The sequence below is a fragment of the Globicephala melas genome, chromosome 6 (genome assembly GCF_963455315.2).
Source record: "Globicephala melas chromosome 6, mGloMel1.2, whole genome shotgun sequence".
NCBI classification, from domain to species: domain Eukaryota; kingdom Metazoa; phylum Chordata; class Mammalia; order Artiodactyla; family Delphinidae; genus Globicephala; species Globicephala melas.
The window spans coordinates 26,803,766-26,828,184 of NC_083319.1; the positions used below are offsets into that span (position 1 = coordinate 26,803,766).

At 42.9% G+C, this 24,419-nt stretch overlaps 1 non-coding gene across 1 annotated transcript; it reads right to left on the reverse strand.

The window, feature by feature from the left end:
• Positions 1-23,974: 23,974 nt before the first annotated feature.
• On the reverse strand, positions 23,975-24,081 carry LOC115854679 (U6 spliceosomal RNA). Its single transcript, XR_004040088.1, has one exon. It is a non-coding gene; the product is annotated as a U6 spliceosomal RNA (small nuclear RNA).
• Between the last annotated feature and the right edge of the window lie 338 nt (positions 24,082-24,419).

The window sequence follows — 24,419 nt, forward strand, 5'->3', positions numbered from 1 at the left end:
GCCACATGTGTCATGCTCACCATCTTTCACCTCTCCAGGCCTTTGCCCATGCCGTTTCTGCCCTGCACAACCTTATATACCTGTTGTTTGTTAAAGGAAGCAGGTGTTTCCACTTCTGAGCATCCTGTGAGGCCTTTCTTGGGCAGTGTCATTTGCTTCTCCAGGATCTTGAGTATCGCATCCTTGACCCTAGCATTTATCAGTGTGTGGCGATAGGATAGTAACTGAGAACATGCTGGATGAATGAGTGAACGAGTGAAAGTGTCTAGCGTGCTGGCAAGGAGTGAGAACAGCCTCCCCAAAGAATATTTTAATGGATTCTTATCTGCCGCCTCCTTGACCACGCCTCTTTCAATCCCACTTATATTTCACAGACTTTACGATAATCTCTCCCCAGAGTTAGAGAGACCAATTACTCTCGCAAGGCTCCTTCTGGCAGGCACTGCCCCTGGCTCTCTGAGGGGCCTCTTGAGCCATCTATGAGGTCCCAAATGTGAACACATGCTATGGGGTTTCACATTCATTTGTTGATTGCAGGGCACTCACTGCTAGTGGTCTGCAATATGATTTCTAGGTTGTCTGTGGATGCTGTGAATTTATTTATATATGATTTAGGAGGAACGCCTTTCACATTTATGATAACAAACGACACTGTTTCTGTCTAAAAAATCATTTAGGTTTAAAAAGTGAATCAATTTAAAGAGAAATATTAAAAAGTATATAAACTGACATATGTCAAAAATAGTGAAGTGGTGCCTGAATGACTAATGTGTTTTATTCATGTAAGCGCTCATCTGGGCATTCAGACATCAGGTGTTCATGGCGCATCACTTGCCAGGCCCTGTCCTGTGTAAGGGGTATGTAGATGGTGAGTGGTTTGGGTCTTGGTCCCCGTGTCCTTTAAATTTTAGACTCTTCCTGGACACTCTGCAGGATGCTGAGAACAATTTGTTAATATCCACATTGACGTGGGGTGACCGGATTGGGTGGAAGTAGAACAAGAAAAATATAAACACATACACCTGTAAATGTACATGTGAGTGTGTACCTGTGAGTGTGGGCTGGATTTACTGTTTTGTTTCTAATCGGTGGAATATGTCTGGGGTCTATGCACACTCGCCCACACACAACCCCTCAAATGTGAGAAGTGGAGAGCCGTACTTCATGGGAAAATAACTTGCCGGGAGGGGAGCTGTAGAGTAGACGGTGAGTGATGGGAAGAGGATAGACAATGGCATCGGACCATAAGTAACACTTCACCCCTCTGAGATTCAGTTTTCCTCTGTAAAATGAGAGGCTTGGACTGGATCAGTGACAGAAAATACATTTCCCTGATTGAGCTTACGTTACTGGAGGGCTTTGGTGAGAAGGCTTCTCAGGGCAGATCCTGCTTGACCCCCTGGTAGGTCATTACCTCCCCTTGAGTGTGAGTTAGACTTGTTTTGCTTCTAACAAATAAAGTAGAAGTGGTGTGATGCCATTTCTGAGATTAAGTTATAAAAATACTGTGCTTCTCCCTTGGGTCATTCATTCTCTCTCTCTCCCCCCCCCACTCCCCCCCAGCCCGCCTCTCTTTCTTTCTATCTTGGAAACCAGCTGTCATGTTGTGAGCCGCTCAAAGAAGAGGTCCCTGTGGCAGGGAACTCATGTCTCCAGCACACAACCAAGGTGGACCTGAATCTGCCAACTGCCGTATCAGTGAGCTTGGAAATGGATCCTTCCTGAGATGAGTCTTTTTTTGTTTTTCTGAGATGAGTCTTGAGATGACTGCAGCTTCTGCAGACACCTTGATTGTAGCATTTGGGGAGATCCTAAGGCAAAGACACCTAGATAAGCTGAACCTGGATTCTTGACCCACAGAAACTGTGAGATAATAACTGTTGCTTTAAGCTGCAAAGTTTTAGGGCAATATATTATGTTGCAGTAGATAACTAATACAGAACTCTAAGTCTGGCAATCACAAAGGTCAGCCTACATGAGTAGCATGCAGGTCCAAGTTTCACATTCTATACAGTAAGAACCACGGGCTCAGATCTCGATATGGCCACAAAAACATCCTCTGCACATATAGGCACTTGGGGACCAGGGTCACACTTCATCCTAGCTCCAAACTTGTATTCCAACTTTCTACTGGATATTGTCAAAAGGATGTACCACCGGCACCTCCTATATAACATCTCTGAAATTCTCCTCTACTGATCCCTATTTTCTGTTCAAGCTCTAAATTTTAGGATCATCAGTGATTCCCCCTTTGCCCTCACTCACTGTATCTTTTTTTTTTTGGCAGCGTTGGTTCTCCGTTGCTGCGCGTGGGCTTTCTCTATTTGGGGCTAGCGCTCTTTGTTGCGCTGCATGGGCTTCTCATTGCGGTGGCTTCTCTTGTTGTGGAACACGGGCTATAGGCACGAGAGCGTCAGTAGTTGTGACTTGTGGGCTCTAGAGCACAGGCTCAGTAGTTGTGCTGCACGGGTTTAGTTGTTTCGCAGCATGTGGGATCTGCCCGGACCAGGGCTCAAACCCACGTCCCCTGCATTGGCAGGTGGATTCTTAACCAGTGCACCACCAGGGAAGCCCCTCACTCACTGTATCTTATCTCTAGGATTCCCCCAACTGCCACTGTCGAAGTTCACTACTAGGATCTCACATCTGATCGGCAGAAGCCTTCTACCTACAGGTATTCATTGCTTTCCAAAAGTTCACTTTACACCACTTCGCTTTTACTGAAGACCTACATTAGCACCTGTTTTCGCTAACCGAAAAGGTGAAAATTGGAAATTGCCTTCCGCGTCTGTCTTGCAGTGAGCCTTTATAGATGCAGTGCCCGCCCGCTCAGTGGGGGTGGCGCCGCCAAGCGCCTTCCCCGGGAACTGCGCTCAGGATCTCAGCATCCAGCCTCCAGAGCTTTGAACTGCGCGAGCATCTGTGCTTTATCTGGATTTATTTTGTGCATCCGTGACCAAGATGTGTTCCATGGTAATTGTTTCTTTGCTTTACGCCATTTCAGCTTACGAATCGGTTCATAGGAATGCCGTATTTTCGGATAGTGGGGAAAGCCTGTGTCTTCTCACTTGTCTCCAGACTTCCTTCTGTGCTGCAACTGTTACAAAGCCTTGCCCTTTTATCACTGAATGTTTAATATTTAGTGTGGAAAGGAGCAAGTGAAAGTAAAACTATCCCTTATCCTATCATCATAAAACCTGACAATTTTTGTATGCCCTTCTAGCCTCTGTCCATGTGCAAAAGTGCATTTCACTTGAGGGTAATGATTATATATATATATATATATATATATATATATATATATATAATTTTTGTGTTTTATTTTCCACACTTCATTAAATGATAAGTATTTTCCCAGCTTGCTACCTTATCTTTGAAATTATCACTTTTATTGGTGCTTATTATTCCAAGGAGGGAATATTACCTTAAGATATTTAACTATTTCTCTGTTGGACATTAGAGTTGTTTCTAATATTTGTTGTTATAAGTAACGCTGGATTAATCTTCCTGGGTAAAGTTGTTTGCTTCTCTTCAATAAATTCAGTATAGGAAATTTTCAGGAAGAGACTTCCTTGGTCAACTATTCTGAAGAAATTTTTGTACAGGATAAAAGTCCCTGATTGCTTTCTAGAAGGCTGACTCTAGGTGACAAGAGTGTAAAATGACATCTTGTTATTAAAAAAATTTTTTTAATATACAACACAAGTTTTTAAAAATCCACATGGCAAGTAACTCATTTGAGAGCACCAGAAAGTTCACATAGTAATATAGATAAATAAGTGGGTCTAGGTGGAAGAGAGGATTGGGATCATTTAAAATTCAAGTTATTAAGACTGGAATTTTTTTCCTTCCCTATTCTAATAATCAAACAAATAACCCTCACTCTCTCTGTTTATTGACTTCTAGGAATGTAGGGGCCTATTAATTTCCATACGAACTTTGTAAACTTTTGTCCTACTATAGTGCTGTGCCCTTCCCTGCAGGATGAGGAATCTGCCGGGCATGGAGCCCATAGCCCTGTCCTGGATCAAGCTCTGGGCACCTGGGATGCCAGAGTCCCTGCCAGAATGACCCTGGGCCTGATGTTCACTATCATAGATGACGATACATTTAACGTTTTTTTCTAAAGCTTCCTCCATCTCTGTTTCTTCCTTTTCCATGTGTTTCTCTTCCTCCTCTGCTTTCTTCTTCTTCCTTTTATTAGCAAGCTTTGCACACTGCGGTAGCATTAATATAGAAGTCAAGAGTAGAGCCTGTGGAATCAGATTGCCTGGGCTCAGTTCAGCTTTTATACACTCAAGGAACATGAACATACACACGATTACCTCTCTGTTTCTTTGTTTCCTCATCTGCAAAATGAAGGTAATATTAATCCATCCTTGTGGAGTTGTGATGGTGGTTAATGAGTCAATATACATGCAACAATTAGAACAGTGTTGGCACGTAGTAAGTGCTCGATAACTACCAGCCTCTATAACCAAATTCTTCCAGATTATTTCCTTAGGACAGATTCCCAGAAATAGAATTACAGAGACACAGGAAAGAGTACCTCTTATTCTCGTTCTACGTATAACAGCCCCCCAATTTTTGCACTGATTTCCTCTGGATGGAGGTGATATTTCCAAGGACTCTGCCTCAGTGAGGGCTGAAGATGAAGGCTTGGAAGATAAATGATTCACTGTGGGCATGATGCTGCCTCAGTCCTGGGCAGCCAGGCTGGCATCTGAGGAAAACGCAGCCAGGCTCACCGATGTTATGAAATTGGCTACGCAAGGGTGTCAGGCAACAAGCTGATACTGGAAAGAAGTTGAGGAGAAATATGATTGCCTCAGGATAGGGACTGCTCTTGTCAGGAAAATTCCTAGGAACATGAAGAGAGACGTGCTTAAACGCTTCTGTGAGTCATATCCAGGAATTTGTAGAACAAAAGGGCGATCACGCCATGGCCAAGCAGGGCTCCTGACAGAGAGCTTTTATGGAAGGACCAAGGAGGGCCAGAGAACACAGAACAGACCAAGTCATTACCACCCTGGTGATTCCTGACCCACATTCACAGGAGCTGGTTCCCCTTTCTTCTTCTTCTATGAGGGACATTAATAGTTCAGTTCTTTTCAGTAGACAGAGAGGTTCTGGGTATCTGAGGGGCTTGAGAATGACTGACAGAGAGGTCTGCAAGAAGCTCAGCGCATGCTGACAAGACCTGACTTCCCAAAATAACTTACTCACCAGTTCCTTGTTGCCAGTAATTTAGCAGCACTTGGGGTGTTTTCGTGGTTGCCTGGGAAGTCAGGGGCACTGGCGGATGCTGTTGTTACTGACAATGATGAGAAAAGGGTGAGGGGTGACGATGATGATCATGATAATAATGAAAGGAAAGAGGAATGAATAATGATCGAGTGCACCAATGCTGGGTGCTTGTACATTATTTTAATTTACTCTCACGACCCGCCCCCCCCCCCCCACCAGAGTTGGAGATAATTATTCCCATTGCACAGAAGTGCCTCACGGGGGTTAAGTTCCTTGCCCATGGTCACACAGCTGCTCAGTGGCCACCAGGGGGTTAAATTCCTGTCCTCACTTCAAGTCCTGGGCTCTTTACATTACATGCAGTAGATGAAAATGACACACACACACACAACTTACCTTGGGAAAAGACCCCTATGTAACCATTCCGAAGGGCACTGGAATTTTTGTAATTATAACACTTTCTTTGTTAACCGTCCTGTACTGTGTCTTCTGTTATAACAAAGCCCATCGAGCATGTTTTAATTGCCAGGGCTTTAGAACAGAAACAAGTTCCAGATTAGTGATAACAGTCTTGAGATGTAGGGACTAGAGCAGGCTGATCACAGTGGGTTAGACCATTGGAACGGCCAGCAGCCTTCACCCAGAGATCCTAGTGACTTGGATCCCTATGTGGGGCGGCTGTTAGATTTCTCAGCAGACCAGTTTTCCCAGTTGCTTATCTTTCCTGAGCAGCCAGAGAGCCCTTTTGGTTTCACCCTGAGGTGAAAACCTGAGGCTGCCCAGCTTGTCAGAGTGCCCAGCAAGTTTGTTGACCCGATTAACCTATAATAATTATCTTCGGAAGCTGTTCGGTGGGCAGAAGGGACTAGACAGACAGCCCTGTTGGCTCGGCCTTCACGGTTCATGAGCTAAGTTCACCCCCTCATATTTCTTTCCTTTCTCAGCTTGTCCTCTCCCCTGCCCTCTGCCATACACATGCCAGGGTCACCGATTTCCTTGTGTAAAAAGATGCAGAGTGGAGAAGGGAAAGAAAGGTGAATTGCTCATCTCCAGGACCAGCTAAACGGTGTAATGTATATTTAATATGAATGCCTTGCAAAGCGGTAGTTATGTCTCTCAAGAATGATGGAGTTTTTCAGGCAAACAAGAGGAGGGAATTTCCCAAAATGCTCTTCACTGGGAAGCGAAGAATGTCAACTTTTCCCTGAATCGGCACAGCCTGGTGGAGTGGTGGTAAGAACATGGTTTGTATAGTTTCTAACCTGGTTTGAATCTTGGTCTTATACTTTCCTCGTCTTCTGAACTGGAGCTGATTTTTAAACTTCTCTGAGCCTTGGCTTCCTCATCTTTCAAGTGGGAATAATAATACCTAGTCCTAGGGTTGTTATAAGGATGAAATGAGAACATGTGGATAAGAAGCTTAGCATGGTGTCTGGCATAGAGAAACATCCAGTAACTGGAAGCTATGGTGATGTTGCGTATTGTTACCTGGGGCATCAAAGCCAAGGGGAAGCTCAAGAAACATACGACCCTATAGGCCTGGTACCATGAAACAAGGGGGAGTCAGGAGCCCAGGAGGCATGGCATGAAGGGATTCCCAAGGGGATCCCCTTGAGAAGGCGTCTTCCACAAAGGAAATGGACTGGGTCTTGCTTTCAGGAGATGGTGTATGACAGGACGGTTTGCTTTAGCCCTAAGAGACTGGGAACAAGAGCTTCTTTTCATAAACCACGATGCCCCTTGAGCCTTATGACCTCATTCTTTTCTTGAAGTAAGGCTCAAAGAGCAGCTATCAAATGATACCCATCCACTTGAAAACACTGATCTGTCTCAGCAGGTTGCAGGCAGGGGAAGGTCACATCATGTTCTAGGCCAATGTTATTGAGGTCTGCTTTTCTGCTTTTTCATAATAATTCCGTTTTGCTCCTGCGGGGGGACCTAGTACCAAATTACCTGTTACTTACACTTTTTAAAAAGGAAAAATATAATGATACTAAATAAGATTTGGAAAAAGAAAACGAGTCATGATCATTATGGACTTTTAAAATGTTTGCTTCTTTCACCTACAATTTTTTGTTTTGTTTTTGCGGTACACGGGCCTCTCACTATTGTGGCCTCTCCCGTTGCGGAGCACAGGCTCTGGACGCGCAGGCTCAGCGGCCATGGCTCACGGGCCCAGCCACTCCGCGGCATGTGGGATCCTCCCGGACCAGGGCACGAACCCACGTCCCCTGCATCGGCAGGCAGACTCTCAACCACTGCGCCACCAGGGAAGCCCTCATCTACAATTTTATCATGTCTTTTGTATCTTCTCATAGCCTTCATGGCTATCACCGTAGACTGCTCCACAGTATTCCTGTCCCCTCTTGTTGGACCGTTAGGTTGTTTCACTTTTTTTTCTCATTCAGGTCAGTGCTGCAAAGAGTAGTATCCTCTATCCATGCATTTTATTCTTTTAAATGATTTTTGGGAGATAAATTCCTACCTAGTTTAGAGTGATTCATAGGTCTTTTTTTCTTTGTTAATTTTTTAATTGAGGTATAGTTGGTGTGCACTATTATACGTTTCACATGTACAACACAGTGATTCACAATTTCCAAAGGTTATATTCCATTTATAGTTATTATAACATGTTGGCTATATTCTCTGTGTGTACAGTATATCCTTGCAGCTTATTTATTTTATGCATAGAAGTTTATATCTCTTACTTCCCTGCCCCATCTTGCTCCTCCCCGCTTCCCTCTCCCCACTGGTAACCACTAGTTTGTTCTGTAGATCTGTGAGGCTGTTTCTTTTCTTTTCTTTTTCTTTAAGACTTTTTTTGATGCGGACCATTTTTTAAAGTCTTTATTGAGTTTGTTACAATATTGCTTCTGTTTTCTGTTTTGGTTTTTTGGCCACCAGGCATGTGGGCTGTTAGCTCCCTGACCAGGGATCGAACCTGTACCCCCTGCATGGAAAGGTGAAGTCTTAACCACTGGACGACCAGGGAAGTCCTAGTCTGTTTCTTCTTTTGTTATATTCACTAGTTTGTTTTATTTTTTAGATTGCCCATTCTTGATACGTATTACCAAATTTCTCTCCAGAAGGCCTGTACTAATTTGTTGCCCTTAGAACATATCCTTACAGAACTGCCAGGCTTGGATGTTATTTCTTTATTTTTAATTTGCTAATTCTTTGCCTCATGGCTTGTGCACGTAGCCATGGGTCCAAGGCTTATTAACTCTTTGTGTTTCCCCTCAAGATGGCCTGTTTTTACAGCCAAACCTAAGTTGAGAATCCTAAGCATGACTGTGACGGGTCAGCGCTGGATGTCCTGAGGGGCCTTACTTCTCATTCCACCCTGGCCCTGGAAATCTGACCATCTTACCCTGGCGTCCTGTTCTCAGTCCACTCTCCAAGCACTATGCTGGGCACTAAGGGAAGAAGGAAGGAGCAGGGTAGGGGTACACAGATTAGTGGGGGAGACCAACAAGGGACGCACAGTATGGGGTATGGGGCAGGGGAGTTCCCAGGACCCAGGTGGGGAGCTCAGGGATTGCTTCCCAGAGATAAAGCTTAGGCTGACATTGGAAGGATGAATAAGAGTGTATCAGGTCAACAGAAAGGAAAAAGTCATCCCCTCTGCCATTATCACCATCTCCCCTGATCCCTCCAGCTCTGCACCTTCTCCCAATACTTGAGTCACACTGAGCTGCTCACACTTTTATGCCCAGAGTTTGCTCAGACCGTTCCCTGCCTTGGAAGCTCTTCATCCCTATCCGCTCGCTCAAGTCTTACTTACTCTTCAAAGCACAGGTGAAATTCACTTCTCTCTAGCTTCCCTGTCCCAGTCTAGAGGCGGAGGTAACCCCAAAGGAGGCTTTCTATTGCTCCGTGTAACGTCCCACAAAACTTAGCATAACGACAGCCATGACTTTCATCACATGTTTTGCTCCTCCACTGAACCTTGAACGTGGACTCTGTGTGACTCCTCTTAGCGTTGCTTTGCTGAGCTCAGGGCCTGACTTAGGGGGTGCTGGGTGACCGCTGAGCCATGATGAACTCATTGAAAGATCACTTCTTGAAATGCAATCCCTAAGCCCCACTGCTGGAACTCAGTAGCTTCTCAATAAATAAATACACACTGAAGACATTTAAATATTCCTGTTCCATTTCCATTAGATCTCCCTTCAGGAAATCACTATTTTTTTTCCCAGTGGTCTTTGCGAGGATGTCCATCTCCTATTCCATGTGGTTTTCTCTCCTGCCCAAGAAACCTGAGCCTTCCTGAAGATCGTAGTCGACTTCACCAGCCCCACCCACCAGCAGGCAGGCCAAAGCTTGTCTCCTGTGTAACACAGAGCCCTTTTTTCTCCTTGTGAGAAAACCAAACCTCCTCTGCTATCTGAGATGAATAACCCCTGCTAAAATAGAACCCACTGAGTCTTCCAGCCAAGGAGGCGGCTGGCTGGCAGAGTTGGGGAGGTGAGCACATTTTGAAGCATAAAATTTCCCAGGATTAGAGCATTTCATTAGGAGACTTCTGGATGTGTTTTTCCCCTCTAAAGACTTCAGTGAGAGTCCAGAGAATTTACCAACTACAGTGAAACATTCTTTACCACCAGGAGCTCAGTTGCCCATTAATTGTAAACAAGTTTGTGTGTTGATCTAACAAATGCCGATTTATTTTTGTCGGTTCATCCTGTTTCATTTTTAATTAAAATCGTTGCATTGATTTGTTTTTAAAATAATAGCGAAGACTCTGACTTTATAGGTTGAGAAATAAATTATCATTTGAAGGATTAGAGTGGTTCTTCTTTTGATTTTAATAAAGATTAGAAGAAGAAAAAGAAGCACAAAGGAATGAATGCAGCTCCCCCAATATAATGAGTTAGACGGCTCCCTCCCCCACCTTGATCAAACAAAAGAACAAATGTATTAGACAAAGAGTATAGATTTGACAAACCATCTATGCTCTCGCAAAGGATTTTCCAGGGGATTTGGAAAGTTGTAGCCTGCCCATGTTCTCTTATTTCTACGTATATTAAAGCCAGTATGCTTTAATATTGTTTTTGTGTGTGCTTTGCTTCCTGGCAATAGAGTCTTTCTTTAAGAAAAGCAATTGGGAGACACCCTAGTCCTGGTTAATCTGTTCCCCTTTTCATACACAGACCATTGTCTGGATGTGCTTCCCAAGAGGCGCAGGCTTTATGTCCCAGGCCCCTGCTCCCAAGTCGGCAGCGTGTACAAAGGGAACAGCACATCTTGGGAAGAGACTGCTGGATTTCCATTTGACACTGGAGCTGTTTTGCTTTGTGCAAACCTCAATGCAAAATGTGCTGATTCCCAAGGAAAAACAAAAAACAAAGTGAGGAACAAATGTAGTGATTTGTCAGTTTGCCACCCAGACCCTCTACCCCAAAGGGGAAGAGTTTGGGAAATTCCTGCTGTCTTCATGGGTGACCACGGGGCTCCGAGGGCTCAGTAAATGATTCATCCCTCTGGGGGTGCTAAGAGTCTGGCCACATCTCTAGAATAGGAACTTCTGGAACTGTCCCTTTGTCCCTGTATCCGCTGTGACTTTCCACCCAGATGCAAGAGACAGGGCCAGCTTATCTGTACTCTAATCAGTCAACTCTGACGACACACCCCAGGAGTTTCAACTGGGCTTACTTGATGGTTGCCCTTTTCATATTGATATTAAATTACTACGTCTTCACTGTTTGTTTGTTTCTTTGAATTTATAAATATGGCCTTGGCCAAACACACACACACACACACACACACACACACACACACACTCTCACTCCTCCGGATGACTCTGGATCTCCCTCTCTGTTTCCTTCCCTCTCTTCTTCTAAGTGTCTTAAGACTGCTGTCTACTTCCTTTCTCTCCAAATCCACCTCCCACTTACTCCTCAAGTCATGGAGTATTGAGTGCTGCCTTTCACCCCCGTCTGTGATCCCATCCTGGCTGAGGTCACTAGCACCTGCCATGCTATTGTCTTGTTTGTTTCTTTACTGTCTCTTCTTCCAGACCATGAGCACTTTCAGAATTGGGGGCTGTCATACTTTATTCATCTCTGTGTTCATAGCATCATGGCGCTCAGGACCTGTTTGACTCAAGGAGCTTATTCCAGAACTATCACATTGTCACAGCTTTTCTTCTTGAGTTATGGAAAGAAATAACAGGTTCTGAGCATTTTGTCTTGTACCAGGCATGATGCCGGAAATAGCCACATACATTTTCTCCATCATCTTTACTCCAAAAAGGCATTTTTGCAGGTAACACAATTCAGGCTCTGAGAGACTAGACTACACAGCTAGTAAGTAGGAGATGGCAGATCTAGGGGGGCTGTGTTTTAAAGGCATTTCTGTTCTCTGGGCTGGTTTGGATTGTGGTCCAAATGTTGCAGGCGTTGAGAGTGCTCCATACAAATGGAAGACTCACCTGAGGTAAACGTGGGCTCCCCAAAAGCTCAGGAAGGGGGAAGCAATCTCCAGGCTGCCCTCCTGGCTGGAGAGATTGATTCTTTTCTTAGGAAGTTCATGAGCCTCATATTGGAGAAGCAGCAGCAAATATTTAATATATAGTGAGATTTATGCTCTGCTATGGTAATAACGTGTTAAATTTATCTTCAGAGTAATCCTACGTGGAAGGTACTATTATTCGTACTATTATTCTATTGATGAGAACACTGAGACGCAGAGAGGTTAGGTAACTTACTCAAGGTCATATAGCGGGTAAGTAGTAGCATTAGAATTTAAATCTAGACAGGTGTCATTGCAGAGTCTAGTATTGTATCCCAGAGGTAATTCTCTTCTTTCTAAAAGTCCTGGAGTTTCCACGTTTGCCTGGGGGTGAGAATATCTTGCATTCTTATCATGGATTCTCTAAATTAAACATGTTGAGTTGTTTCATTCTTTGACATGCTGCCATCATATTGACAGTTTACCATCTCGTTTGCTCTTTGGGGAACATCCTCCACTTCATGGGTCTTCCTCTTAACAGCAAGAAACCCCAAAAGGAGTAAGGTATCCTAGGAGGCATCTGCTGTAGCATAATTCCCTAATGGGTCAGTTTTTGTGGCCATGTCACATATATTAATTGATGCTATTCTTCCTACTAGATACCTCCTGAATCTTTCTTGCAGTGAGCTGCTGGCACACTCTCCTATGCTTCTTTGATGGATAATTTGGGAATAAGTTCAGGAAGTCCCTTAAATTTATCCTTGATACATTTCACGCTATAAGATTCATTTAACCCATTTTTTACAAGTGCTTTCTTCAAGTCAGCTACCAGTTTGGCACCAATAGATTTTGCAAGGGTATAGGATTTAGAATCAGAGAACCTTGAAATCAGAGTCTAGCTTGTCACTTACGAGTTATTTGACCTTGGGTAATTCCCATTAACTACTCTTGCCTCAGTTTTCCCACCTGTAAATTAGAGCTAATGGTATTGACTCTAGAGAACTGGGGAACTCATTGAGAGAAGGACTTTTAAAACTGTATTCCTATTATCATGACATTCATAAATATTTCGGTTACCGACCTGCCTCCTTGGACTCTTTAATCAGTAGAAACTGATAAGAGGCCAGATGAGAAATTCAGGCAAGTCTTTATTGGGACTCACGCTACAGCATGAGGGAAGCAAGAACAAGAAACAGGTGCCCCTGCTTACTCTCCGAGGAGGGTGGGGCTGGTTCCTTAAATAGGGTGAGGGTAGGGGCTGATTGGTGGATGAGGCGGAGGGGTGTCTGAGGTAGTCTGCCCACCCCCTCGGTGGTGCGTGTGCAGGAATCATGCGTAGTACCCTGCTTTTGCTCTTGTCCCCTTTCATCCTGGAGACTCCCCGTTGGGTCACCTTTTCATGACCCCCCAGTACTTTTCTGTTTTGTGTTCCCACCTCCGGCTGGTAGAAGGGCCAGTTGAGAGAGGAGCTGGGCTGAACCAAGTCCCTCCGGAGACCGCCTCATGGTAAGACCATCTCTTTGTTTCTCGTTTGTGACTTTAGTTTAAGTTTCTGTAGTTGGTACATGTTGAGTCTCGGTCAGTGAATTGAAAAGGATCTATGTTTTATGTGGTTTTGTCTATCCAACTTCTCCTGCAAGTCTCTGCTGCAATCGTGGGCATGGGTCGAGCACGGAAGCCTTGAAATGCAAACACAGCCCACACTGCCTGAGACTCTGGCCTTGGGTTACTTACTAGGACTTTAAAGAAGAGAGAGAAAAGAAGAGGAGCTTGCATTTCTCTCCCTGTGCCTTTAAAATGTAACTGTTCTACCTGGGCTCTCAGGAACTTATCTGATCACTGTAGTCCCTGCAGCTGAGGGAAAAAAGAGGAGGCCTTTTTAAACTACAGCAGGAAAACTATGAGATCTCTGGCTCTGTCTGTCTTTATGTAAAAAATTAATTTGCAAATGAGCTCTATTTAACTGGCTTAAAGGAAATTAAGCACTTGTATAAATTCTCAGAAATATAGAAGAAATTGGCCAAATGAATTTATTAAATTAATATCTGCTATTAAAGCTAGCTTGAACTGGTGAGTTGGATTAATACAGACATGCCTTTAGAGTCATCAGTATTAGATATCATACTCTTATTGTACCTAGGGTTACTGCAAGTCAGTAAGTGCACGTTGTTTCTGTTGTTTATCAACAAGGAAAATGACATGATGAAACTTTTAAGTAAATGTAACTGAGATAAGAGCTTTCAGGTAAACACTACAGGAATAATTATGTTTGGGGAATGTCTATCAAAGTAGTCTCTGCAGATTTTGGTTACTTGAAACTTTTAGTTTTGCTACATTAAATGAAATGATAGGAATTTATTGACTATTCAGGTCATTTCAAGTAAGATAAAATACTGGAACATTAATTGCCAAACAGCTTTAAGTTTACCTACTTTTGTCTTAGGAGAAACTGAAGCTGTTTGGGTTTATTAGACACATCTTATACCACACTGAGGAAAGACGCTACTCCCTTAAAGGAATTTCAGATGGGCATTTGAGGAGAAATTTCTAATCTAGGATCATCCCTGTGTTGATTAATAATCTAGGTCAGGGACTCTTGCCACCTGCTCAACCTCTGCGAGTGGCCCTTGTGCCTTCCAGAGGGCTTTTCCAGTGCCTCAACCTGAATTCCCCATACAACTGGGCCCGAGGCGTGGGGTCCACTAAACTAAACTGCACAAAACAGCACTTACTTCACATGCCCCGGGATCGCCCCCTACCCCCCTTCCCGGAGGTGTAACTACACCAGATATCCTACCTCTTAACTAGGCAAAGTACCTTACCAGCCCAGGTCCTTGGACTCTTTAATCAATAGAAATTGATGAGGCCAGGAGAGAAATTTAGGCAAGGCTTTACTGGGACAGGTGCTGCAGCTTGAGGGAGTGAGAACAAGAAACAGGTGACTTCGCTTGCTCCCGGAGGGAGGAGGGGGCTGGTTCCTTAAAGGGGAGGAGAGGGGTGGATCCATATTGATGGGTTGGGCTGGAGGGAAGGCTTGGGTGGTCTGACTGCTCCCTTGGTGATGCTGTGTGCTGGGATCACGTGGAGTACCTTACTTTTGCACGCAGAACCTCCAAAATGTCAGTTTGTTTGTGGCCCTTTTGTATCTTATTGTTCATAATTGCCCTGACTGCTCAAGCATGTAGTTATTTTCGGTCCCTCATAGTTTCTTTGTATTCTGTTGCTGGAGGAGAAGTCTGTCCAGGTGCAAACACTCTGGTAGAAGGTCCCAGGCCCCAGTCTATCTCATTTCAAGCCTTGCTAACTATCCAAGAGCCTATCTAAAAGTGGAGAAAACAAATTAGCTTTGACGAAAACAAATTATGACAACGTACACTTTCTTAGCTTTGACTTCTGTTCATATGCATTATGCTAATGTTACCATTTTCTGCAGGGTCTCCAGCAATTTGCTTTTATTTCTTAGAAATGTTTAGTAATTGTTTGCTGAGAAACTAGCAATGGAATCTAAAATACCTATCCCTAGAAGTACTTCTAGTGAGCTTTAGTATTTGCATAAAACTTCATTAATACGGTCACCTGTGCAAAGTGTTACTAGGGGGTCATCACCTTCTGGAGATACAACCCTGGGCTGGGGCACACCAGGCAAAGAGTCTGATTTTATATGGCCTCTGTCTCTGGCATAGTCAGAGGCAAGGGTGATTTCTGCTTTTCAAGCTTCTTCTGGGGGCTCAGCTGCCAGCCCTTAGTTGGAAATATGAGAGAATAAAACAACAGGAAAATAACTTTCATTCCTTATCCAAATCACAGTTGCACCTCGACAATACTGATCTCTAATCATCTGAACTACCACATTTTGGAGCCTTTTGCTAGCCTTGACTTTCAAAGTCATCCCAGTCTTCCAGCATTTTACAGACTTGTCAGACTCTTCCATAACAGGCGCTGATCACTTTTATCTGCCTGAGCCTTGCAGACTTGGCAGACTTCTGAACTTGCCCTTTGCCTGTGCTGACACCGGATACCTGCCTAACCCTCAAGTCTCCCACAATCCTCCTGCCTACAGTGTGAGCTTTAAATCAAATTCTGCTGTTACCAGTGAGGAGAGAGCTGTGAACTATATTCTTGAAAGGTTCTACTAGGTCTTCAAGAGGAGGAAAGTTCATAATAAAATATTTTTCCTATGCTCAGGCAACAGAAGCCTACACAGCTGATTTAAATTGAATTGGAAGCTAATGGGGCAGGCAGTAAACCTTAGTGGTTAGGACAATGGACTTTGGAGTGAGACAGACCTGGGTTTGAATCCTAGCTCTTTGAATTATTGGCATAATGTGGGGGCGAGATGTTGTCTTCCTAAGTCTCAGTTTTATCATCTGTAAAATGGAGACAGTAATGCCTGTCTCATAGGCATTGTAATTGTATTCCATGAAATAATGTATAATGTGTTTATCATAGTGCCTTGTGCATAATAAACACAAGTACTAGTTTCTATTTTGTAATTTTATGTAGCACCCCTTTTGCAAAATTCAGTCCAGCCCAGCTCATCTGACCATACTGGTCCATACTCTTTCTGCTGTATCAAATGGCTTCAGTTTATGCCCTCAGACCTATCAGCTGGTTCACAAGATCTCTCTTCAGTTACAGACTGTCTACTGGATTTTTTATTTCAGTGACTATATTTTTCACTTCTAGAAGTTCTAGTTCATTCTTTTAAAAGTAGCTATTTTTTCTGGGTGTCTCGTTTTGGGGGGAGCTATTTGGTGTACCTTTAAACTATTTAATATACTTGTTTTATAGTATCTATGAAATGGATTATCTGAGTTCTTTAGGGCTTAATTCTACCATTTTTGTTTGCGCCGACACTCACGATAGATCAATTTTTGGATATGTTTCCACTTTGGATTGAGAGTTATCTTGAGGAGGTCTTTATCTGTGGAAATCATGTTCAATTTTGATTGCAGACATTTGCCCATAAGAGTGGTGATATTTTCTTCTTATAGATGCTTCAGGGGCATTGGAAGTCTAGAACCTATTCTGTGTAATATTCCAGCTCGGTGGTTTCAGGATCATATGAGTGAAATCAATTAGGGCTTTAGATATACATGTGGTGCAAGCTGGTGGTTACAGACTTTTCCTAACTGCCAACTGTTTGAGGGAGAAAAGGTTTCTTGTCATCTCTTTGGGGGTAGGCTGATTATTTCTGGTTTATCCTTTTATTGTATGTGTTATTCTTCATAGATCCTGTTGTTCTGCAAGTGACTAAGTTCTGACTCTCCCCACCTTGCATAAGCACAAGATCTCATGTCTTATTACAGCATGGGCATTAAAACTAAAGCCCTGAGATTACTGAGAGTGACCGAGCCTGACCCTGGTCACTTCAGGGTAGCTGCAGTATCAGCACACATGCCTACATCCTTGCTTTTGAGTTTCTTCTTCGTTTCTGACCTCTGAGGATTTCTCTTTCTTATGATCTCAAATCATGCATCTAAATGAACGTTTGTTCATTTTATCTAGCATTTATAAACATTTGTGGAAAGAATTTTTTCAGAATAGTGTGCATAATGTTGGAACCGCAAGTCTCCTAATGGAAGAATTTCTCCCATTGTTCGAGACATCCCATCCTTAATGCTTTCTTTACTGTGAATGTCTCTACTACAAAGCTGGTGCTCATGGAAGCTGCCTGGCCCTGGGATTGTTTTTTAACAACTTGAGGGGTCTCTTTCAAGCCTCTGTGGGTTAACTATTTCCTGCCCATTAGGCATGAGTAACCTTTAAAGTGGTCTTTGTCATTTTGACTGAAACTATAAGGTATTAAGCAATATCCTAGATGGTTTCCATTCCTCTCAATTTGTATGTTCCTGCTCTTGGCAACATTTCCCCAAGACAATAAGAAGTATCTGATTATATATGCATGTATTTCCTATGAAACCTTTACAGTATTGAAATCCGAAGAGCAGAGAGAGACCTGCATTTTCTGGGCCACGTGAACTGTGGAAGGGAGACCCATTCTTACTGCTTTGGGTAACGACAACTAATTTCCCTTCAAGAAATGATTGGTCATCTCCATAGCTCAAGCCGACTAGGTCTTACCTCACTAAAACCAAAAAATTAGAATAATTTGCCTGAGTGGGAAGTAAACACGTATCGGTTCAAACACACACTGCCACCTTCCTCCACCACTTTTTATACCGAAATGAGCTTCAGATCTTCTCAATAAAAGTCATCAGGTCTGTACGATCCAGACAGCCCCTCTTTGGCCTGGGAGATGTGTCTGTTTTGTTTCATATCACCTCATTCTGCAGTAAATTGTGACTCTGGGGCGCAGGGGCAGCGCAATTACTGAGCTACTCTATAAAGGGCTTAGGCTTCAAGAGTGAAGGAGCAAAATGTTTCCTGATTGGCAAGAAGCCACAGGATTATTTTATTTTAACTAAAGATATATGAGGCATGGAGGAAAGCACGTCAACTTTGGAATCAGTCAGAAATGAATTCCAGTCCCGGTTCTGTAACTCAAGAACGGTGTGATACTTGACAAGCTAGTAAGCCTCTTAGAATCAATTTGCAAGGCATAGGAAGCTAATACTTGTGGAAGGTCCAATTTAGGGGCCGCATAATATTGTAGAGAAGATCTTAGAACCATCCGGGTGTAGGTTCAGATTTGGCCTCTGCCATTTTCTTTTGTCTAGAATGGGGACAGCAGTACCTCCTGCACAAAGTTGGAACGATTAAAGTCAATGAGAAAATCTCTGTGAAGCGGCTGGTCCATGATGTGAGTTCCCTTCTTTGGTTAGACAGTCCTTGGCTCAGTTCTGGTCCCTTGCTCCAGACTGAGGGTCTGCGCGATTCGACTCAGTCCTACGCTTACAGTGCCTTCTATGCGGGAGGAGGCCGTTTGCTCAGTTTTTCGCTCAAGGTACGATGCCCCTTTCATTCTCCTTCCTTCGATTTTTTTCCCAGAGGGTTATTGGAAGCTGGGAATGGCTGCAGGCCAGTAGGCCGCTTCCTGCTGACCACCTGGCCCTCCCCCAGAGCTTTCTATCTTACAGCCTCTGGGCCCAGGCAAAAGGCCACTGGCTTAGGCCTGGCCTTAGATTCCTGAGAGCCCTCTGGAATTTTCTGGAGACAGACTGGGCTGTGTCAGCAGCCCACAGCCTGGAACAGAGTGAACAGAGGTATATGGCAGGCCGTTCCTTTGAGCCTCTCTCCCTCCCTGAGGCTTGTGGTTTTAAAGCTTTAATTGCTGAGATCAGAGCCACTCCGTTTCAATGCAGCGCCAGGAAGGGCCACGCCAGCCTAGTGCAGGTGATGGCGGCTCCTTCCAGAGGCCCTCAGCCTGGCCTAGAGAAGCGGTGGCTGCAGGGCCCTGGAGCCTCCTGTGGGGCTTGTGTTTCCCTTCCTATTAAATCCTCTCTGTGCTCAGAAGGCCGCTCCACCTGCCCATCTCTCCAGCTTTGCCTCTGGTGTCTTTCAAAGCTTCAGTGTTTCCTCAAATTAAGAGACCCAGCTGCTCGAGGCCCTTTGTTCGGTGTCTCTGGGATGACCTTTCAGATGATTCGTCCCCACTTGCAGGGGCTCAGCTTCGCTGGTATTTAGACTCCGAGCTTCCTTGGCTAATCGGAATTTATTATCCTCTTTGTGAGGAGACTCTGAGGTTCTTTCTCTCCAGGGAGGGCTGTCTTCTGGGTGAGTGATACATGGACTGGCCCTGGCTCCCTAATCCTGGCAAGCCCCGTTTCCAGGTTGCGTCTCCATGGGCCCCAGAGACTCCGCGTGCGTGTGCGTGCGCGTGCGCACACACGCTCACTTGGTCATGGAGAATAAGGACTTTCAGATCTCAGGATTGTTCTGGGATAAGGGAATCAGATTCGAGTTGAAGGAACCTGGAGTCTTCTTGGCCTCACTTTAACAGCTTTGCAAGAGCTGTTTAATTATTCTTGCAGATCTGAGTAAGTCTTGTTGGTGGAATTTTTATTGTAGTAAATTATACATAAATTTTAGTCCGTTGTAAGTGGACAGTTCAGTGTCGTTAAGTGCCTTCACATTGTTGTGCAGTCATCACCTCCATCTGTCTCCAGAACTTTTCCACCTTCCCAAACGGAAACTCTGTACCCATGAAGCATTAACTCCCCATTCCCCACTCCTCCAGCCCCAGAAAATCACAATGCTACCGTCTGTCCTATGAATTTGATTACTTGAGTTATATAAGCGGAATCATACAGCATTTGTTGAATACTGTTCCATTGTACAGGTGTGCACATATTGTTATCCAGTCACCCACTGATAGACATTTGGGTTGTTTTCACCTTTTGGCTATTGTGAATAATGTTGCGAAGACCATTTGTGTACAAACATCTGCTCAGGTCAACTACCTTCAGTTCTTTTGGGTATATACCTAGAAGTGGAATTGCTGGGGCATATGGTAATTTTATGTTTACTTTTTTGAGGAGTTGCCATGAGGTTTTCCACAGCGGCTATACCATTACAGCCTGTCTCGTTTTTTATAGTAGCTATCCTAGTGGGTGTGTGGTGTATGTTCATTGAACTTTGAGGGTGATAAAAACGAGAACTGCCATGTTGATCATTTATTAAATTCATACTGTGTACTAAATATTTAACACAAATCATCTCACTGAATCTTTAAGACAATCCTGTGTGGTTTGCTGTTATTTCTGTTTTACAGAAGGGCAAACTGAAGCTCAGAAAAGTTATGTAACTTGCTCAAAATCAAACAACTGAAAGTGAGCAGAGCAGGGAGTCCAATGCAGGGGTCAGGGTCCCATGTCCATGCTCTTGCCACTAGACAGCTAGTCTTCTAACCACATAGTCGTGCTTAGAGGAAAACTTAGGATTTCCCCCACTGCCAGTGGACAGCTAATTACAGAAGGCTTCAAAATTTAAAGCAAAGACTTTCCATAAATGTGGGGAATTAGGATGTTGGCAGGTTTGCTGGGAAAATGTCTCCCCCTCCCACCCACACAGTGAAAATGTAGTCACCCAGGAGACATTCCAAGCCTGCCTTGAACCCTTACTAGGTGTGACATTGCTGTTGTAGATCCTAAGGCCCTTCCTTCAGGGAGCACACCATCTAGTTGGGGAAACACCTCCTAGGGTAATCATGGTATAGGGCACTGTGAGCTGGGGCAGAAGAGGCAACTACAGAACAGTGTGCAGGGTGTTGTGACTAGGGAATACAGAGAGGGTCTTAGGAGCACGGATGATGAGAATAATCGACTCCATCCTTCAGCATGAGGACCAGGAAAGGATTCATATCAGAATCATCACTGGAATTGAATGCTGAAGGCTGAGCTACAACATGATAGTTGGAAGCATGGTGACAACAGAGGGCAAAGGTATTTTGTGCATAAGAACAAAGGCTCAGAGGATGGAGAGAATGTGGTCTGTGTGAAGTGGTGCAAATATTTCAGTACATCTGTAGCATAAGAGACGTGTTAAGGAGTGGCAGAAATAGGATTGGAATTATAGATACAGGCTGTCTCATTGAAGAGCCTTATCTAACAAAATGTTTCTGTTGGTCTTGTAGTTGATGGAGAGGCATGGAAAATCTGTTTTAAGCATGACAGTGACCTGGTCAAATTTGTGTTTTAGAAAATCACTTTTACACAACCTGAGGTGAGTTGGAAGGTGAGAGCTGAGGCTAGCAGTAGGGAGACTAAAGCGTAATAATAGCTTACATAAACTAACTGCTTGCTATGTGAGTGCACTGTACAAAAACATGACATGCATTCCTCTTTCAGCTTCCATAACAACTCTGTGAAAAATGTATTATCCCATTTTACAGATGGGGAAACTGAGGTTAAATAACTTGTATAAGGTCACATTGCACTAAGGGTGTGGCTAACATCTTAATCAGAGCTGTCTTAGTTCACAGCCCACGGAAGAAATGGCCCCTGAAATTAGGGCTGCCATTTAGGAAGAAAAAGTTGACTGATACCCAAGGTATTTAGAAGGTGGAAATAACTGAAAATGATACTGACTAGATTTTCTGGGGAAGAAAGGAGAATGAGGTGTCAGTGAAGGGTCTTTGGTGTCTAGTTTGGAGGACTGTGTGGTTATGACTTCTACTCAGAGGAGAAGCATAGGAGGGTGGAGGAAAAAGATGGTGAGCTCTTTTCTGGACGGGTTGTAAAGCCCATAGCAATCAAATGTTGATCAAAGATATCTTTTGAAATATGAACTTATGTCATTATCATTAGTGATGAATCTTCCCTTGAGATGCCAGTGACAGTTGCACACATATGTAATGTACAAATAAATAAGTATATAGTTATTGGAGGTGCATTCAAATTTCTTTACTGATACAGATGAATGATAAAAAAAAGTTTGGGAATTGGGAGTATGGGATTAACAGATGCATACTCCCATACATAAAATAGATAAACAACAAGGATTCACTGTATAACACAGGGAACTATATTCGATACCATGTAATAAACTACAATGGAAAATAATTTTAAAAATATATAGATATATACACATATATGTATAACCAAATCACTTTGCTGTACACCTGAAACTAATAAATTATTGTAAATCAACTATACTGCAATTAAAATTTAAAAAAAAACTAAAAAAGTTTGGAAACTACTAATTTTATAATAGATTCATAGAAATCAAGATTAAAAGTATATTCAATACCAAAGCATTGCCTAAAACATGGAGACAATATTTTTGTGATGTATGGTTTTCTTGACCACCTGGTCCCACTTATAAAAAGTCTGTGTTCTATTATTTGATAGTATATTTATTAGTTACATATATTCAACACTGGTGAACCTATTCCACCTTCTTAGTCCTCACTCCTAATATGTTATTTCAATCCCTGGTCACATTTTATTAATTTTAATTTATCTTGTTTTAGAATTAACCCTGCAAAACTATTCTCTGTAGAGTCTCTGGACAATGTCGTTTCATTGTTTAAAATCTGTCAGTGGCTCTGTATTGCCCGTATGGCACTCAAAGTCTTGGTCACCTGTGTCTTTTCCTTTTCTCTCACTGTCAGCTACAATGAGATATTTATGGAGCTACAAGCAGGCCCTGCCACTTTCCAGTGCTGTGTTTTTCACTCCCAATATACCCATATTCTTTCTTTCTTATTGATCTAGAAGCCACCTATTTATCCATCCAAACCCTGTTCTTGTCTCCTCTAAGAACTCCCCTCCAGGCCCCAGCAGAGGTGTTATTTCCCCTATGTCTACAATATACCAAATACATACCTGTTTAACACTGTTATAAACTTATGGGTTACCAGGGGATAAGGGGGGGAGGGATAAACTGGGAGATTGGGATCTGATATATACACACTACTATATATAAAATAGATGACTAATAAGAACCTGTTGTATAGCACAGGGAACTCTACTCAATACTCTCTAATGGCCTATATGGGAAAAGAATCTAAAAAAAAAGTGGATATATGTATATAACTGATTCACTTTGCTGTACACCTGAAACTAACACAACATTGTAAATCAACTATACTCCAGTAAAAATTAAAAAATACATTTGATGTGTCTGTTTCATGCCATAGACTGTGAGCTCCTTAAGGGTAAGGAGTGGATTGTATAGCTGTGTAGTCTCTCACCATCCCTTATAATATACCAAATACAAGAAAGGCTTCAACAGGTGTTGGTGAGCTAAATGAATGAATGATTATTTATTGTCAAAATTACATAAGTTAATATGTACAAAGCCCTTAAAGAGTGCCCAAACCATAATTGGTGTTATGTAAGTATTTGCCACTATTTTTCTCCTGTGTAATTTCTTTCAATATTTCTTTCCAATTGGTTTTGTCATCCAAGTAGATCAAAGGAAAGAAACATGGCTTCACATTACTTCATAAAACCTCCTCTAAGCACTTAGTTAACTTCTCACACATTCATCAGGCATTTGTGATCCCCACTGTCCAAATTTCTGTTGATTTTCTTCCTAACCATGTGTGGTCGAGCCCTCTGAGTACATTCTAATACCCCACCCGTCTGTAGCATAGATGTATTTACTTTCTTCTCTCCACCAACATTCTCCAATCCCTCTCACTTTTCTAGCTTTTGCAATGGTGTTTTCCATTTCTGTTGAATCTCAGGGATTCTTTGCAATAACATTAATCTTTATTGCAAAAGACTGCCACATTCTTTTGGTATGGATTTATCTTTGCAGATTTTGCCCCAGATAAATAAATAAAATGGAACACCACACTTCTGGAACTGAACATGGAAGTTTGTTTTACTTTTGTGAGGCTGAACATTTATTTATTATTATTTTTTTAAATATGGAACGCTTCACGAATTTGCGTGTCATCCTTGCGCAGGGGCCATGCTAATCTTCTCTGTATCATTCCGATTTTAGTATATGTGCTGCCGAAGCGAGCATGAGGCTGAACATTTAGTGATGAATCCATATTGTACTGACGGCAACTGCTTCAAAAATTTCATATGTTGTATAGCCGTTGGTAATAGTGCATATGCATGTGGGCAGGGAGAACTGTGCAAATATCAAAAATAATTATGATTATTAAAAAAAATTCCACTAGGTGTTCTCAGAAATGAATCTTCCAAATTACTTTTGCACAATTCAGGAAAATTGAAATGTGCATTTCAATAATTGTAGAAAAATTTTCAAGCAATCTCCTCTCATTTAAGTCTTCCAGTTAAGGTGCTGCTGTTACAAACAAAAGGATCGTAGATACGTCAGACACAGCAGGCATACTG